This window comes from Aedes aegypti, chromosome 2 (assembly GCF_002204515.2).
Source record: "Aedes aegypti strain LVP_AGWG chromosome 2, AaegL5.0 Primary Assembly, whole genome shotgun sequence".
NCBI classification, from domain to species: Eukaryota; Metazoa; Arthropoda; class Insecta; order Diptera; family Culicidae; genus Aedes; species Aedes aegypti.
In genome coordinates, this window is record NC_035108.1 from 318,043,673 (window position 1) to 318,063,576 (window position 19,904).

General features: G+C 39.8%; 1 protein-coding gene and 1 long non-coding RNA gene across 3 annotated transcripts in view; one reads left to right on the plus strand and one right to left on the minus strand.

Moving 5' to 3' along the window:
* LOC5568890 (proton-coupled amino acid transporter-like protein pathetic) overlaps positions 1 to 19,904 on the minus strand; it is a 130,701-nt gene that overhangs the window by 22,969 nt on the left and 87,828 nt on the right. The window lies entirely within an intron of this gene.
* On the plus strand, positions 170 to 18,504 carry LOC110676739. The gene is made up of 2 exons (XR_002500678.1): positions 170 to 873; positions 18,288 to 18,504. It is a non-coding gene; the product is annotated as an uncharacterized LOC110676739 (long non-coding RNA).

The window sequence follows — 19,904 nt, forward strand, 5'->3', positions numbered from 1 at the left end:
AGAGGAGGAAGGAAAGTAGAACAATTAGTTTTGCAAAAGAAGCCTGCGTGCAGTGTCTCTGTATCTGTAGTAGATGGTAGAAAGTGAGGAGTCTTCATACTTGCAAATATTAAAAATTTCTTCAAATGCTTCCAAAACTCAACTCATAATATTCCCACATAAACCAAAACCTCTTTATTTGAAACCTTCAAGTAGACATGTTGTCACGATGAAAGGGGCTCCATTAAATTAATCATATGAAGTAAAGTACATATCAAGGACTGGTACCTAGAACAACTAGATATAATAAATGAATGTAATGTTTGAAATAATACTAGTTAAGGAATGACAAAAGATCTATTAGTTGATCTGGTAATTAAATTTAAGTGACAACTTGTCAACAAGCTTGTTAGATTCCTTCCTAGTTTGAAATTGACACGTCGACCATGTGGAGCCACGTGGCTTTCGGCGCCGGTGAAGTATCGGTTTACCAACAAGTAACAACTACAAAAGGGGAATACTTTGAACCGCGTCAACTGGCAGTAACTAGTTTTCTGTAGTGCCGCAAACGACACATTCGCCAAGCCGGCATTGTAATATACAATTATCCGGTTGAATGGGATTTACAATTGGTGCAGCTGCTAACAAGCCGGCACACGTTGGGGGGAGTGGTGTTTGAGCAGTTGGTATTCAACACACCGATTGCAGCGGTTGGCGCAATATTCCGTAATTGAATACAATGTCAATTTATTGTGTAGTAGCGAGTCAGTGTAAGTGGATAATGTGGAACTAGTGCAAATGTGTACTGCTAATACAGCGAAGTGTCCCACAGCAGCATTGGCGAAGTTTCACGTCAATCGATGTTCGTAGAATATTATTGGCGATTTTTAGTAGGTAAGCTGTAGTTAACTTGCATTGAAATGAATGGTATTACGTACAATTTTCAAACAGTAATACCTGATACATTTATTCACATCGGTCTTGTTTTAAATAACACTAAATTAACTTGTCCTAAAATGTCGCTAAATTTTGGTACAACATTTATTTTATAAAACTACATCATATAGTTGAATATTAGAATATTTAATCGGCCAAATTCTATTACTCTCTTAAATTCTAGAACTTAAACGTCACGTTACATTAGGAAGGCTGAATATCTGAACTCAAAACTTCCTTTAAAAAATATGGGTATTAAAACTGTCACTAGAAGTGGCAAAAATGGAAGAGAGGATTCTCCGGAATGCGCACTTTCTTCCAAAGGTTAAATGGTTAATATTGATATTTAAATCGAAATGAGTAAACAGTTAGATGCTTTAGACAAATTTCTCAAACATATTGAAGAGAAGAAGCACGTATTTTTTTACTTATGACGACCAAACTGAAGTTTGTATATAATGGTCTTGAAAGGTCTCTCAAGTGACTAGAAGTCACCTGAAGAGATCAAAAATAGAATAAATGATTTACTTGTGTTTTACCCAGTCCAAGTAATCATAAGGAACATGAGAACCCAATCTGGCATTCTTCAGAACCCTTTCTTATGAATATTATTATGTTCACTTCAACAAAAAGCCTCTAAACAATATTAAAGCTTCAGAGAAATCAAAACTTGTGTTCGATGTCCGTGTGACATGGGAACATTTCCAGACACCTGGAAGAAATTTCCAGAACCCCACTCAGTGCCGTCAGTGCATAAAGTGGGGTCATGGAACAAAACATTGCCGCATGGATGCTATATACATGATTTGATCCTGTTAAGGAAAACATTACACAAGTTTGTATGCGTGAATTGCGGGGGCAACAATAAGTCTAACTTTTGGGACTGCCTTTTGCGTAAGCGAGTCGTCAAGGCTCGTGCCAGAAAGATGAACGGTAAAGTTTTTCGTTCCCGGAATTCCCCAGGTAGAATATCCAATAGTTCTCATTTTTCAGTGAACGATCGCTGGCTTATGAATCATACCCATCAGAATTCTCTGGCTAATTTTCTTTCATCGGGTAGCCGTTCAAATCTTTTAATTTCGTAACTACCCAAGCAAACTCGTATGCCGATATTCTAGTAGGCAGTTACAACACCTCCCCTGCAAATTGTCTACATAAGAAAACCGTTCTAATTGTTTCAAATCGTATTGAAAAACCACTGTCACCGCAGGAAACTCGCAGTCCGTCTCTACATTAATGGATAGTCCCAACAAAAAATAATCAGAAAATGCACCTACAAGTTGGTGTAAAATTAACTTACAAAATTGTTATCGGATTATGTATTAATGTATCCAAATAGTTTTTATGTATAATGAATTGGAATACTCGTTATTATATATTTCAATTTAAAATGCTGTATAGCAATTCTTCGCGCCCGAATCGACCGCTCCGGGAGCATGAGAAAAAACGTCAAATACGGAAGCAACATCATCACCAGCAGCATCCAATCAACCCGAAGCCAGCATCAGTGCGTGGTCACTCACGCGCAGATACGCCAAACTACCTTAAAACACCGCTAATATTCATGTATTACTGAGAAAAGAAAAAAAAAAGCAAGAAAAAAGTAATGAAGTTTGCTTCGAACCATATGGAAGTATCACTTCTTCAATTATTGTTCGAGGAATTTGGACTTATATCATGTCATTTAACATAGGTATAATATGATTACAATATTTTCTTCGACAGGTGTGCATAAAACTGAATAAAAATTAGTTTGAAATAAATTGCACGTGAGCTGGTTTTAGCTTCCAACCAGTTCCAAACGCAAGATTATCAATTTATATGTGTAAAAAACAGGTAAACTAAGCTAATTTTGCTGAAATATCTATGACATTCTTGCCACCGGCAAAAACACCATAGGGTGTGGAATCTCTGCACAACAGAGGTTCATACCAATCAGCAAAATGGTCGGTACCGTTAAAGCCTTCTACTGGTCAACGAGGCGCACAGTAGAAGCATCCGTTCTCTCTGGTCAACGGGGAAATCCTGTGGAATAGCGAGAGGTTCGACATCATTGAATCCTTCTACGGATCAACAAGGAGCACAGTAGAAGCAGGACCGGTTTACCCAGGTATTCAAGGCGACCAGTGCAGGAATTCCCGCCGATCTGCGAGAGGTCGATATGAGGCGTGACATTCTTGCCACCGCAAGAATATCAAAGGAGTGAGAGGCATCTACTCGTCGGTGAGGCGATCGGTAGCAGCGAAGCCTTCTGCTGATCAACTAGGGTATCTGTAGAAGCAGACCTCGTTTTCCCTGCATAAGTAGGCGTGTAAGGCATGCAGCAGATCCGGCATTTGTGTCCCGTGGTTAACAAGATGACCATTCGAGAAAACCCGATTAGTCAGCAAGATGACTAGTTTGAGGAATCCGTATCGATCTACCCCACGAGCTGTGATACCCCGCATGGTTAATATACAGAATCTAATCCATCTACGCAACAAAGCCAATCGAAAAGTCGCGTACATTTTTCGTAACCTGAAGGAGGCGAAGGATGACCTATCCAAGACGAGATCAACACTGCTGCGAGCCTACGAGAAGAATCTGGATACGCACTATCGATATTACACGAGCCTTCAACAGGAGATCCTGAAACAGATTCCTGCGACGGAGTTCTAAGAGCATAATGAGCCACAAATTACGTTCGACCAGCTTCATACCGAAGTGCTGTTGAAGATCGAGCAGTTGTCCGCGAGCCTGGCTGGTAAGTTGTCAATAGAAGAGAGTGAACGTCTAGTTTTGAAAACTCCCAAAATAGACAGCGGTCAGAGTACGGCCAGGAGATGTGCTCTAGCAGGGCCATCGTGAAAACGCCACATCACGTTGCGACGGACGGAAATCAAATGGAGTTCAAGCACTCTCAAAGCCGTACTGCACTGAAATCCCTAGCAAATCAACAGCCGAATTGCAAGTTAGATTGCTGTCAGAGTGCGCTCAGAGAGAGCTCTCTGATTCACCAAGAGCGAAGATGCCGTACATCGCTGCGAAACCCAAGATCTAGTCGGAGCCGTCCAGCGTGATCCCTCTCGTTGAATGTACAGCCAGCGATGAACGAGTTTCGGATAGGTTCTTGAATCGATACCAGACGGAGTCTGCTCGTAGAGGATACTCCAACCCGAAAACCCCCAACGTTAAAGTACCGCGTAACGCAGCGACACCTGCTTGAGCAGCCAATTCGCATGCTAGTGAAGTAACCCGACTTCCAAAACCATCCCGGATTCATCGTCTGTCAGTGCCCACCGAAGAAGAGGTCTCTGAGTCATGCAGTGCCGACTCACTCGAACGCATCCCGACCGACATCGAACCGAAGAAAGCTCCAAAGGAGCAAGTATTCTCCGATTTGCCCAACTCCTCACCGAAACGTACGTCCAACATGCCAGCAATCAGGGCACATCAGCGAAGTAAGTGCCTTGAACACCGTTAGGAGACAATTCGAGAGGAAGTGTCCGAATAGTCAGATGTGGATTCATCAATCGGAGGAGTGACATGTGCCGACCAAGTGGGACCCGCTACCAAGGAGCAGTCCGCGCATTCCAGAGAAGAGCAGTCACACCATAAAGCCGCGGAGACTGTGACGGCTGTAACGATTGAGGAATCCAGAATCCGCTTTGAATGAGCTCTCAAGACCGCCCTGTGTGAATGAGCCATTCCTCACAGAGACTACCACAGACTTCCCTACGATTGAGCACAGTCAGCCATCTGAGGAGAAAGAGTCAAAGTCCGTTCAGGAGGAACTCTCTGATTAGTTATGTGAAACTTTGAAGGAAGGCACTGTGGCAAAGTGGAGCCCATTACAGAGGAGCACGGCAGGCTATCGTTTGTAAAGCCATTGTGAGTAACAACCACTACCAACAAAATGAAGTTCGCTCAGGAGGAGCCCTCCGCGCAATAGAGAACGTAAAGACATCACCAAATCGAATGATGCTCTTCACTCATTCGAGATTTGAAGTAGCGGCTCATACTCGTCAAACCGGAAAGAAGTGCTTTACTTTGGAATATTTGGAGTTCGACGCTTTCTGGGAAAGGAACTGCGTTGCGGATGAGGAACTGCGTCTCTATCACCCAAGGACAACAAGGAAATGGTACATCAAGCCAACGAAATCACCACCAGCGACCATTGCGAGCACCCGAGATCAGCAGCGCAAACTGTATTGCCCAACTGGCCTGTAAAGGAGACCCTACGGAAGAAATGCTTTAGCCTTCATCTCCCTGAACCGATCAAGCAGTCAAGCACCTTGCCGTTTGGACTGAATTTGTTAAATAACGATACGACTTCTTCCAAGCAGTTGAGTCCACCGAAAGCGAGGAATACCAACTCAGGAAGCCCGGCATCGAGTAGCGATGGTTAGTGTACCACAGTTCCTGATCAGCGTCAGACTGCGCTGTGACGACCGGAGGCATTAATAGACGCACATCAACGTGTCATCCAGTGACGAATGCTAAGGGGTTTCAGATAAGAATAAGGATACTACACCCGTCATAGCTCAGTGGACTAAAGAGATTCTACAGAGTGCAGCCAATAATGGACTACTTATGGTACACTTTGCAGCCCCAAAGAGAATCATGGCAATCTCTAAGGCATCTTAAAGTTCGAGAAATCTGGTATGCAAGTTTCCTCCAGTTTACAATAGCTCAGCAAATCCTTGAGGTAGAAAGTCTGGATGTCCCCGAGTGGTTGACGATGAATCGTCCATCTTCGGAACCGAGTAATGGAACTTCTCGTGTTCCTATGTTCGTTGCAACATGGAAAACTCCTCCATTGGTCCGAGGGAAGATGGGCTGCTGCAATCATCAACCGGAACCCTAAGAAGACAACTGTCGTCAATATGCCAGTGCTGTTCACTGCATTCTATTTTTAGTTTTGAACAGAAAAACTGCTTTTGAAATTTCGATGATCACGATGATTACGATGACGGAGCGTTGAACGATAAGGTGGGATTGGGGTTGCCATATACGTGATATAAAGCGCAAGGAAACATCGTATTGACCTAAGACAAGACGTGTCAGGTCAAAGTATAAAAACGAAACCAATTGTCTGTCAAAAAAGACCACTTCTCATTGGTCGTTTTGGCAAAGGCCAACTTTCACATCGTTGAGTTGGATTACAACAGGGCACATTGTGGCCAGCCCAGCCGTGTTGCCAGTTCATAAATTAGAGTTTTCACCAACAGTTTGGAAATTTTTCATGAAATCTTATTATTACAAATCTGTTTAAATTCGATCTTAAGTTTGTCGCGTGTGCTCCTACAATTTTAAAATTATCTAAAATATTTAGTTGACAGAAATTTAATGAAAATTTGGTATTTTTTTTTTCAAAAAATATCGCCGGTTTTGAATATAACTTGATTTTTTTAAATAATCAGCAACCTCTATTGCACTAAATGAAAGAAGCGTGCAAGAAACAACCAAATTATGAGCCTTGACGTTAGAATTTGTTCGCAAGATTTGCTTAAAAAGGATACTGGTAGCACTGGCTTATGTATCCTCAACGTAACGCAACGAGTGAAAACAACGGGGCAGTCTTAGATGAGCCGTCACGTCCTGTCCTAGGTATCGACGAACGGTATCTTCTGACCCGGTAAGTAGTTAGTAGTGAAGTAAAACCGAGCAGGCTAAGGCTCAATAGTGTTTTTAAAATGTTTAAAATAATGTGTTAGTGGAATGGATATTCCACTCGTGTTTATTTCACACAAGAAATTCCGATTGAGGTACTGCAGCGCCTCAAGAGCGGTTATTACTGAAACTTATTTGAAGCCTGTATCCAAACTAAAAAGAAATCTATACTTTTTCGTTTATCGTAATAATCGACTTGGTGCATGTGGGGGAGTTGCAAAACATCATCTTTTTCTTCATTGAAAACCAAACTTTTTGAAACTTTGAGTGTTTCTATTGAAACACAACTTGGTACACATACTTTCAAAGCTGCCTCTTTGCCTTATCAGTGCTCTGGGAAGCAACTTGATTTTCTCCAAAAGGATTTGCGAAAATTGACAAGCAATAAGTCAACAAATTTTGTCACTGATAACTTCAATGCCTAACATCGCTCGTGTAATAATTCGCAAAGTAATTTCAACGGCAGAATTTTATTTGACGAGTGCTCTTCAGGATATTTATCACTTCAATGCCCTGATTGCCCTTCTTGTTTTTCCTCTTCTAGAAACTCTTCTACGATTTGGTCTTAACCGATCCTAGCAACGTTTGTAGCTAACTGGTGACTCTGATTTTGATTCTGATCATGTCTCTGTTATATTTCAAATATCCTATGATTCTCGATTTTCTCGATTCTCAATTCTATGAGCTCCAAATACAATTATTTTGAGTCGATTGAAATACACAAGAAACATGCATTGATACTAATCTTGATGCTAGCATTTATTTGCAAACAAAACCTGATATTGACAATGCTCTCGAAACTTTAACAAATTTAATTGTTGAAAAAAGAGACATTGCAATACCAAAATGTAAAGTAAAATTCGAATCCGTGAGGCAATTTCAACGCACTCGCGATCCTACTATGAAAATTATATGGCATGATCAATAATTTTCAGAGTGTAATCATGTAAACGAAGTTTTGTATGCAACATTATCCAAGAGACGACATGTTACGTTCAATATTTGAGATTTTGTTAGTATAATTGACGTCAATATTACTTGAAGTGTAAATTTAAGATATTTTGGTTTGAAATTTATGAAAGGATTCTAAATTATTTGGTGAGCTCGTTTTAAACTTGTCTTGTTATGCTTCTTATCTGATTGATTATTTATAATTTCAGTACTCAAACAAACATAGGGTTTCTACTAACAACCAGATGGTCAACATCCGGTTTTCTTACTGTTCTATGAATCAAACAGAAGCACAAGCGTTGCCAAACAAAACAAGTGCGCAGATGCGTAATGTTTCTTTCCAATCCAACCACAACACCTCCACAAGAGAAGTAAAGATATCTACACATTCTCATTTTCCTCGCACTCCACTTAATATTTCGCTCAACGAATCTAAAATTAGTGCCCTCGTAAACATTTTCCCACTCAAAACCAACCTCAACGAACCTAACCTAGATATAGCGTGCGGGAAAAGTGTTTGCGTGAAGATCAACAAACATTCCTGGCGGCAGTGAAGCATCTTGATCCCATCGCGCCACTTAAACAGGTCCGGGAATGCAACAAAACGCTCTCTGCGCCGATCAACCGCAAAAACCACCACAAACGCCTCACGTCAGCCGCACGTGCGCACTATGCCGAGGGAGCGATCTCGTGTTTGACCACTTGACTGACATGCCACGGGGCGGGCACGTTGAACCATTGAGTCTTCACATTGAAATCCGGAGTGAGCAATGACCCAGATTCGATCATTCACCAAACCGTCCGAGCAAGTGCACGATGCAGACAGAAAAGTGCAACAGCACTTGACGGGCAATTTGAGCGGTGGTGGGCCCTTTGCCAACTAATTTGCACTTTGGCATCCCTCGCGGACTGTGAAATGCTGTCGCACCTCGACGACAAATTTTTCCGACGCACAGTGGTTTAAAATTTTCATGTTCTTTACTCCTGGATTGAAGACTTGAACTTTTTCATGATCACTTGAAAAGGCAAATATCTCTTCAACCCAAGGAGCTAATTGTTAGAAGCGCGACAATGGCGGTTTAAAGCCACTGTGCGCCTATGACATCTTAATCGTTGTTGCAGGAACGCATCCTCCGACCGGTCAGTCAGTGGTAGTTCAAAAATAAGAATCAACCAAGCGACACTTCCTTGATTGTGGCTGATGTGAAGGTCGGGGTCATACACATTGGCATGGTCCTGGTGGTTGGGTGGTTCTTCAAGCTAAAAAAAAAGCAGAGCAACGACTTACACTGAGATAAAATTTACTTCAAATGTACCATTTCACGGAAATTCATATTTCGCTGCAATCCCCTACCACTCGCAGTGGATCAAAATTGTGAGACGGCCGGACGTGGGACGACCTTCAGAGGCAGCGCTCCCATTCTCCATCTCGCTCGCTCTCGGTTGGTTGGGTCGGTAGTAATTAAAGCTTGTATACTAACTTTGTCATGGCTCAGTGGGGGATAGAAATGGAAACCGGCTCGAGCTGGTTTCAGTGCGTTGCCATGTTAGGCGCCTAGATTTACTACAGCCATGAGTTGTGTAGGGCGGGAGATTGTCCGCAGTTAGTATATATGGGTCGCATGACTAAAGGGTACGACGGATGCTAAACCGGTGGGAATAGCACGTCAAGTATGAAGGAATTATAAGCGGTAATTTAGCGCCCATTAGCGTGCCACTGGTGGGATTTTTTTTTTGTCTAATCGATATCGCTGATGAGTTTTGTTGAATGGGTATCTTTCCACGAGTTTTGGTGTGATTTGCGGTTCACAATTTGAAATCTACGTTAGATTTAAGGCGCCAAAGCTCTGATTTATAGCAATTGGCTATACCAAAGTTAATATGGTACGTTTATGCATTTTACAGCAATCGATTCCTATCCAATGGTTTTGGGATGATAATCGTGAACGGACAGTTTGTGGGTTGTTTCTGCTATATTTGAAAATAACTTTTGCGCTTATGAAATAGACTCTAACGATGTAGGTCATAAAATGTCCGTTGCCGTTTGTTGTACATATAATCAAAAGTGGTTATCGCAAGCTTCCGCCGTTAAAACGTTCAGTAAGGAACATGAATGAGTTAGCGGCCATGCGTCTCCATGAAGTTTTTGAAACTGAGACACCTTACCATAGGCGTAAAGGGAATTTTTTAGAGGGCTCAAGGTGTTGCGGACTTGGGGTTCAAGAAATTCAGTATTTATCTCAATAATTCTGGTTCACAAAATTTTACATTTTGTATGGAATCGCTCAACCAACATTTTTGCAATTTATGTGGAACGGCAGCAGTTTTACCTAAAAACTGGAAAGCTTGAAATCCAAGTTATTTAGAAACTTTAATTCATTTTTTTCAAAAAATTCAATACCGATTAATTAAAATGGAACAAAGTTGATATTCAAGTGATATTTTTTTATCAGTCCTTGAAGGATTTTCTCCAGATAGCACTAGGAATGCCCCTAGAAATTAATCGGAGGTCTTCTTTGGAGATTCATCCGAAAAAATTTGAAAACATTTCTGGACGATTTCTTTCATAATATTTGAAAACAATTCTTCAAGGAAGCCCAGTAGAATTTTCCAAATATTGTTTTCCATGTTGATAATATACATTAGAACTGTTTAGTGGAATACATATAAATAAATCAAATTATGTAGTACTAAAATCGGTGTACATTTTTTGTCTAAAGTGTTTTTCATGCGGTTTTCTTTATATATTGCAAAGATTTGTTAAAAACATCCTCATGGAATCCTAGACGAGTTTTCAATTATTTCTTCCAGATATTTTTCCAGTAATAACCAATAAAAATTGATTCGAAATCCGATAGAAATCGTTCTTAAAAGTATTTTAGTTTTTTTAACTTCAAGATACTAATAAACATCACGATAATTGCTGCAAGTTTTACAGAAACTCCTTCACTAATTCTTGCGCGGGTTTCTCCAAAACTTTTCCCATGAATTTCTCTAGGGCCTCCAACAGCAATACCTCCAACTTTTCCTCAAAAATCCTGACTAAGAGTTTTTATGGAATCTATTTAATATCTGTTCATCTACAGAAAATAATCAAGATAACTGTCGATGGGGGTGAGAACGGATAACAAAAAAATCTGAAACATCTTATCAAATATTAGAAATATTATTGTGCAGTAATAACGGTGTATTATTCCAAAACGCCAAAATACCGACAAAAAATTGAAGCCATGGGAAAAGTAGTTAACTTCAATCAAACCAGCGAAAAAACATGGAAATGTATGTATTATTATGCTGATTTATTGTTAATGTGAACCATTTCCAATTTCTTTGATCCAGTGTTACTCCATGAATGTGGTGACAATGAATTAATTTCAAACATTTATAAATCAGTGAGAAATAAGTGAACTTCATTTTTTCTCAACTGTGCAAATGTGATACCAATAAACTTTTTGCCAAACTTAAAATAATATCTTAAGTTAAACTGCAAGGGTTAGGGGGGTCCGTAGCCTTGAGGTTACGCTTTCGCTTCATAAGCGGAAGGTCATGGATTCAATTCCCAGCCCCTCCAAAAAATAACCACCAGAAGACGCCGCACGGAGGACCGTGCATAGGGGAGCACATTCATCCTCCGTCAGTATCAGATGGTGACTGAGACAAATTGAGCCACTTCGCAGGCAGCTAGCCTCAAACGACTCAGGAACACGGCAAAACGAACCACCGCAAAAGAGCAATGGACTATGGCTTATGGAAATCGATTGGACCAACAGCAGAGCACTCTCCTACCTGCTCGGTGTGAGAGCAAAAGAGCAGAAGAGAGTGAAAGCAAACGTAAATATAGATTAGTTAAAAATAGAACTGTATCGGTAAGGAAGATACAGATAAAACTGATTCCGGCACAGTAGTGGCCACAAGCACGGAGTGCCTTAATAAAAAAAAAAAAAAAAAAAAAAAAAAAAAAAAAAAAAAAAAAAAAAAAAAAAAAATGCGAGGGTAATCCAACAATCAAAAAGGACATATGCGTTGCTGACCCCCCGACGAATGTTTCTGTGATTTCTATTAAAATTCCATCAAATGTCAATCCATAGAAGAATTTGTTGTCTGCTATCAGTTTTGAATCTTTCGTTAGTGAAATGGTTCATGAGTATTCGGAAAAGTATTGTATTTTTTTTTTTTTTTTTCTATCTTTATTAACGAGATTTTTAGCCCTAGGCTAGTTCATCTCGGGAAAAGTATTGTATCTGACCACATAAAAACAACAAATTGTTTATGGAGGCTGCGAATATACTCAAAACTCTAACTGTCTAATACAAAAGTCTTATTTTGCATGCTCATTGAATTGAATTACCAAAAAGTTTAGCACAAATCTGTAGAGTAAGGAGTGCTGAAGTTCGACTTTAGTGGAATATTCTATATTTTTCAGAAAAATATAACAATTAAAAAGAAAAGAGTGCCAAATGACCACTCTTCAACACATTGGCTACAATTTTGCTGAACAAATTTATGTAAAAGTGTTCACCATTTTTTAGTTATAACATTTACGGGGGGAGGGACCTGGTGTAGTGGTTAGAACACACACCTCTCACGCCGAGGACCTGGGATCGAATCCCATCCCCGAGATAATCACTGACAAAAAAACAGTTGTAGTGACGACTTCCTTCGGAAGGGAAGTAAAGCCGTTGGTCCCGAGGTGAACTAGCCCAGGGCTAAAAATCTCGTTAATAAAGATAAAAAAAATAACATTTACAGGATTGATCCTCAACGAACTTTTGCTCCACCGCACACTGCGGCAGATTGCTGTTTCCGACGACCTAAACCTCTAGTACTCTGGATATACATCCTAGGGATTTGGTGTTTTCGACAGTGTTTTCTAATAATTTGTTTTATATTTTTATTCTATTAGATTTGATGTTAATAAGTTTTGAGGTCTAGATCAGTTTAAAATTTTAGAAAGGCATCCTAGCCATAAACTTCGACATTTCTCCTGAAGCCACTTAGGGTGCAGAGCTACTTGGGTACTTCCATGATTCACTTTGGCATGGGGGGTTTTTCTCGGCCGAATTTTCAAGAAACTTTGCAACAAGAAGCACTTCAATACGACGCATATTGTGGCTAAATATGAGCTTAGTAGCCTTAAAAAAAAACCCACTGCCGAAATGAATCAAAAGTGCCAAGAATAGGATCCAGATCCCTATGTTCTATAACTACCGTAGATGGTGCTGTTTAGCACTTTATAAAAAAAAACACAAAAAAATCACCATATATTTGAGCACACAAAATATTCTGTCATTACATTTTCAAAACTCAACTATAAAACTGAAATTTATAACACTAGCTCGCAAAATCTTGAGACTATATGGTACTCTTAGGGACAACAGCCCAAAACTGTGATTTACAAAAGCCCCAATAACTCATGAAGCGGTACTTAGCGTACCGTTCAGTCTTGAAATTTTTCAGTTAAATATTATGAACTTAGTCTTTTATTATTTGGTTTTTAAAACTTAGCTTTCCTTGTGCATTGCGGTCATTTTTGGCCAATCGGCATGGTAAAGGAGCTGTAACTTTGTAGAGAGAAGAGATAGGAATCTAAATTTTTCTGACTTTCCTTAACTTCTGAAAACTAGCATTTTCGTGCTAAAAGGAGATTAAAGAGACTTCTTAAAGCGTCGGTACAAAAAAAGTGACACATTATAAATTAAGTAACAAAAATGACCCATGACTTTGGAACGCTCTCAAAAATCCATTTTTGAACCGATTTTTGTGAGTATGGCCATTCTAGGCATTTTACTAGATGGACACCTGGAACCTGTTTCAGAAGGAACCTGGTACATATCATATTCAGTAGTTTATACGCATACATGGTACGACGATTCAAATTTCATTTATTTTCATTCCGATTTACAAGACCATCAAGAAGACCAAAAACTAGATTTGGCCGGATTTGGTTGAAGTATTCCGGAACCGGTTTCGATAGTATGTGATGTGGTCATTTCCAGCCGATTATATATTTCCATACACAGCAAAAATGCATGATTTTTCACCCAGATCCCATGCCAAAAACCAAACCTTAAATTCTGCTTATCAGTTTATCCTTATGAGATTGTCCTTATGGGAATTTCTACAATAATTTACTGAGAGCTTCCTTTGCTGATTGACCATTTTGCATGTGTATATCGTAGAGCAGGTACGAAGATACCCTGGTAAGTCAAAAACATTTCCAATCCAAAAAGATGCTCGACCGGTACGATTCGAACCCATGGTTCTCAGGTAAGTCTTGCTGAAAATCTGCGCATTTACCACTACGGCTGTATGGGCATCCCAATCATAAAATTTTCTATTCGGAAAAAATGATGATATTGGCATCATTCGACAAGTTATAATGCATGTCTTTGCCCTTGAAATAAAAAGACATTTTATCGCTGACGAATTAGAACTTTTGACATAAATCGAAATTTTGGGACCAGTTCAAATAGGGCTCAAGTAAATCCTCTAGGAAATCTTCCAGAGATTCCTTCAAAAAATCCTCTCTGAAGATCACCAGAGACTCTTCCGGAGATTTGTTTAGGAACTCTTTCGAAGATTCATCCAGAGATTTTATCAGGAATTACTCCAAAATAATCTCTATCGTTTTGTCAGAGATTCCTCCAGAAAGAACTTTGGTTCGCAACCAGTTCGCAGAAGCTACTCCTGGAATTCCTCCAATGATTATTTCATGATTTCTTGCAGGGATATTTCTATAGTGATCTCGCTAGGAGTTTCTGAAGGGATTTCTGCCGAAATTCCATCATAGATTCCTCCAGTAAAATCTCTACTGATATTTTTTCAGGAATTTCTTCAAGGATTCCTCAGGTAACTTCCCAGGAATTGTTGCAGACTACTTCAGAGATTCTTCAAGATATTCTCAAAAATCCACAAACACCTCTAAGGATTCAACAAGGTAAAACTGTAGGGATTTTTTAGAAATGTTGTTAAGGTTTTATCCTGGACTAAGACAATTTTTTAAAGATTACTACAGATATTTCCCCAGTTATTTCTTCAGGTAGTCTTCTTGGTGGTTCTATCCTAGTTACACTAAGACAATTTTTTAAAGTTTACTTAAGATATTTCCCCAGTTATTTCTTCAGGTAGTCCTCTTGATGATTCTTCCAGGAATTATTCCCGAGATTTTCTCCAGGGATCACTCCAGAAATTCTTCCGGAGATTCTCCACCGAAAATTCATCTATGGATTTTACAGGAAATAACTGCAAAAATTCCTATAGAGATTCATCAAGAGTTTTTTTCAGGAATTCTCAAACGAAAATCACTACCTAAATTATTCTAATGATTTTTCCAGGTAATCTGTTCAAGCATCTGTTGCGCTGTTTGACAGCTGCGTGTTGTGACTTGGCACGGTGGTTTGCACACTGGGTGCGATGTATAGTTTTATCATATTCAATGTTGGAAATTTCATTCATTTTTCATGAGGGTTTTAAACATAATCCTTCAGGGATTCCCTTCGAAATTTCTCCAGAGGTTCGTTCTGGGTTTCCAAAAATCCTCCGGGGATTCCTATATAAATTCCTACTGAGATCAACTCATGGGTTCCTCCAGGGTTTCATAAAAAAGTAAGTCCTCCAGGATTTCAACTGCGATTTTTTTAGAGATTCCTCCAGGAACACCTTTCCTGAAGACGATTTTTGAGAAATCCCTGGAAGAGCTTGTTGAGAAAATCTAAATTAATTTCTATAGGATTCCCCGGTAAAATTCCTGGAAAAAATGCTGGAGAAATTCTTACAGCATTATATGGAGGGATTCACGAGGAAAGCTCTGGAGGAATTCCTGGAGAAATCCCTGGAACATTTAATATACTTTTCGGCAACGTAGTCTTTATTTTATCAACGCTTTTTTTTTATTATGAAAACTGTGTTGATGAATGGATTCCGGGAAATGGCATTCTAGGAAATGGTTTTCCGGGAAATCTCATAGAATCGAAAAACATATTTCATTAGAATATATAATCGTTTCTCTACCAGCTCATCCCCGGAACAATTTCTGCAAGAAACCATCAGAGATTTCCTAAAGGAATTCCTGAGGAAAGCTGGAGGAATGTATAGATTTTCCTAGAGAAATCCCTGGAGGAGTCTTAGCTTAGCTTAGACTGACTTCACATATCAATGGTTGCTATTCCGTGATTGACCGAAGTCAGTGAAGATACACAATGAATCAACTAGAAGTTCGGCTGGGATTGGCCATATTTTTCAGTGTGCATATTTCAATGTCTCTATTTATACAGGATTAACAACGGCACCGGCCACGTTCTTGCGGTCAGGTGGCATTGAAGGAAGGAATGTTAGTGTGTAACCTTTGCCATTTGGAGACCGTGAATCTGGGAAGTTTTTACTTCTACAAAGTTTACTGGGAGGGATGTTTGTTTGGCGAGGATCGTTGGGTCACAGGATTCACTTTGATTAGCGAATAGACCATGATAAACGATTGTTTGTAAGATATAAACATGCTTATAAATATAATATTTTCAATTAATATGAAAAATTTCCTAGCAGAAGAAAATAATGTCGACACTTCAAAAGACGAACCATTCAAAGTAGGTAAACAAATACCTAAACGCAATATTCCTACCGTTCTCAGGACGAGAGCATGTGTTATCATATTTTACTCCCATGAAAAAAACGGACTCGGTTGGCTAGACCACCGCAGAACACTCTTATGCCGACACTTATAATAACGAACCATTCAAAGTTCGTTGAACAAAGTGAACCTTTTGCAAGTCTTCACGTGTAGTGTTGAACCATTTATTCATTAGAGATAATGCCGACACTTATAGTGACGAATCATTCATAGTTTGATAAAAAGTGAAGTCACATATAGTTAACAGATTTGGAATGAAAGCATGAAACGAGCTCACCAATTGATCCTTCATCCTTCACTAAGCTGCCACAACTCACTTTTAACTTTACTTAGCGCATGCAGACTAACTGAGACGCGGGAAAATAACACTTTTGCTTGGGCTTCACAAAGCACTGCCTGGCAAAACGAGCGCAATAAAAATTACTTGAAAAAATCATCTGGGGACGAACCTTTGTATGGCACACAAACCGGTTGTGCTACTTTTCACCGAAGGTCGGTTCCCTGAATGTCGTTTCCCGAACGCCAGTTCCCTGAATGTCAGTTCCTCGAATATCCCATTTCCCCGAATACCCCACTTCCCAGAAAAGTTTTTGGCAATCATATTTGTCATAACTGTTCACATTTCAGGGAAGTGAACGTACTGGTCATCTGATATGCACCCTTCTTTATTTGATTGGCGGTTCTTAGGAATTTTACCGTCCTCAGCATTGTTGGTAACATGTGTATAGTCGAGAAAGACCAAATACCTCCTTCTTTCGATTGCCTATCGTTCTTTCTAGTTCACCATCCTGCTACTAAAAACTATTAGAACTCCTATTTGAACAGTATCACTTTTCGGAGAACTGGGGCATTCGGGGAAAATGGTCATTCGGGGAACTGGCGTTCGGGGAACCGACATTCGGGGAAAAGTAGCACAATCCATAAACCTTGTACAAAATGCAATTAAATTCAATTAGATGACCAAGGTAATATTTTTCACGCACTAATTTGTATATGAATTCCAGCTTTAGAGCTCCCAAAAAATATTCCTAGAGTATGCTGTGAAGGTATCTGTTTAAATCTCTATCAAATATTCCATAAGCCAGCATTATAGGAGAAGATCCTTGAGCACAAACTACAATTAAAAAAAATACAATTTATGTGTACAATGTTTTGCTTTAAAAAAAGGCATACATTATTATTTTTTTTTTTTTCAAGGCACTCCGTACTCGTGGCCACTACTGTGCTGGAATCAGTTTATCTGTATCTTCCTTACCGATACAGTTCTATTTTTAACTAATCTATATTTACATCTGCTTTCACTCTCTTCTGCTCTTTTGCTCTCACACCGAGCAGGTAGGAGAGTGCTCTGCTGTTGGTCCAATCGATTTCCATAAGCCATAGTCCATTGCTCTTGCGGTGGTTCGTTTTTGCCGTGTTCCTGAGTCGTTTGAGGCTAGCTGCCTGCGAAGTGGGTCAGTTTGTCTCAGTCACCATCTGATACTGACGGAGGATGGATGTGCTCCCCTAGGCATGGTCCTCCGTGCGGCGTCTTCTGGTGGCTGGACGGGTTATTTTTTTTTGGAGGGGCTGGGAATTGAATCCATGACCTTCCGCTTATGAAGCGAAAGCGTAACCTCAAGGCTACGGACCCCCAAGGCATACATTATTGACAAGTATCAAATGTTTCAAAATTGATTAATCTATTGATATATTGATTGATAGCAGAAAAAAGAATTTTCCTATATTTACCTGCCCTTTCAATTCCCCTCTTCTTATGCCACTGCATAAAGTATAGCCGGTAAAACTCTCGGTGGACTATTCTTCAACAGCCATGCGTCTCCATGGCTTGGTTCTGAAACTTAGACACATTACTGGTACACCAGATGCTTTGAAACGGTACAAAATAAGATACCTAATGAATATTTTTTGTAAAAAAAGTTTTTCGGCATTTTTTTTTAATTGGAATGGTTTAAGAATTTAGTCGGTCACACAATATAAGGTATGTTAAATTGAAAAGTAAGCTCTCAGTTAATAACTATGAAAGTGGTTATTGGATACTAAGTTCAGAAGCAGCTTCGGTCCCATTCTATAGATGTATAGCAAAACGGAAAATTGCTTTCTCTACCTAATCAAGCCTTCTTTCCACTTCTTTGTATTTCAGAGCAGCACTCCTTTCTGGCTGATTCCTCCGTTTTAAAAATGTTCAGTTTCCTTAAATAGCCATGTTATTCACCGCCAGGACCAAGATCTTTCACACTCCCCCAACCAGTTGATCGCACGTCACCCAAAGCCATCAATCGGCGCCCGACAAGCGGTGCGTAGTTGCGAGTGATGTGGTCAGCCGGACAAAAATAATAAACAATCCCCATTGGGAGGCATCAGAACAAGTCCGGGCCAGAGAAAACTGACCAACTCCGAAGAAAACCCGCCGAAAACAGTCGGCACTCGAATAAAACGACCGCCAAAAATAGAAAGTTCACATTGCGATGACGCGATGGCTTTTTAACGCCACCACCCCCTGCGCACGTGTTTCACCTTTCTCGTTGCCGACGACGACGTCGACGCCGGAGACGCCAGCAGAGGGTTGAACGATTCGCAACAAAATAAACCACCCCTTCGCGGCACACAGATGTTCCTGTCCGAGTGGTTCCCGTTTTGGTGATTGCACTGTGGTGGAGATCCGTGCAAAAAAGCGGCCAAAACTATGTTTTCAGTACGATGGATTTCTTCAAGTCGAGTCTAGTATACTACACTGATGACTTCCTTGCAGTTGAGGTCGAAATACGCGTATCTGTCAAAGCATACGAACTCTAGTGGAATTAAATGGTATAGTACTGAATCCAGTTCTCATTTATTTAAGAAAAGACAGCTTTTTGACATAAAGAATAAAATTAGTTTTGACAAATTTCGTTAATTTTCGACCACAGTGAATCGGCGAGCGTTTTGGATGGAACAATGTCGTAAATGTTCCTTTTCGCTAATCTATTTTAAAATGAGACAGCTGAAACGAACCGAACGGAAGAACAGAAACGGAACCGATGCGATGCAACACCACTCTTGTATCCTTCACCGCGGTCATATGGAGGCAATTGGATGCACGACGACGCCGTGAAATGCGTTGTTTACATTCCTGAGATTGAAATTATCACTCGATGAGTCTCAAGCATCCGAAATATTTCATTTGAAATCGGAAAGTTTGAACGAATTTTGATTTCGTGCAAAAAATGTGATGATTTTCATATTGATGATAAACTTCAACATTTTTTTTTATTTATAACTGAAATCCTTCGGATTTCAATTCATCATTTTTCATATGATCTGGCAATGCAATTATGAGAGGTCACATGAATGGAAAAAGTTTCTTGTAGAGTGAAAACAAACATACAAAAACGAATACCATCAATCACGCACGCATCCATCCGATGAAGATGAAACAAGTACCATGCCCACACAGTTACGGATCACCCACAGTGACGGATCACTTTGGCGTTCAACATCGGATAACTCGCTCAAAACATAAACGTTGACGTAAAACATATTTTTCCCATTTTATACTATTTGTCTTCTACCATTTGTAATGTTAAGCACAACATTCAACTGCTAAATAACGGTGTATTTGACAAATGTTTAGTTGGTACCACACAGCTATCAGCTATATGGTCGTTTTCCGTAAGAAGTGCCGTCAGCATTCATAAGCTCCCACAGGTGCTAGAATTCAAATATTATAACAGAAAAAATGCTCGTTCGCTTAGATTTAGTATGAATTCATCTTTGGAAA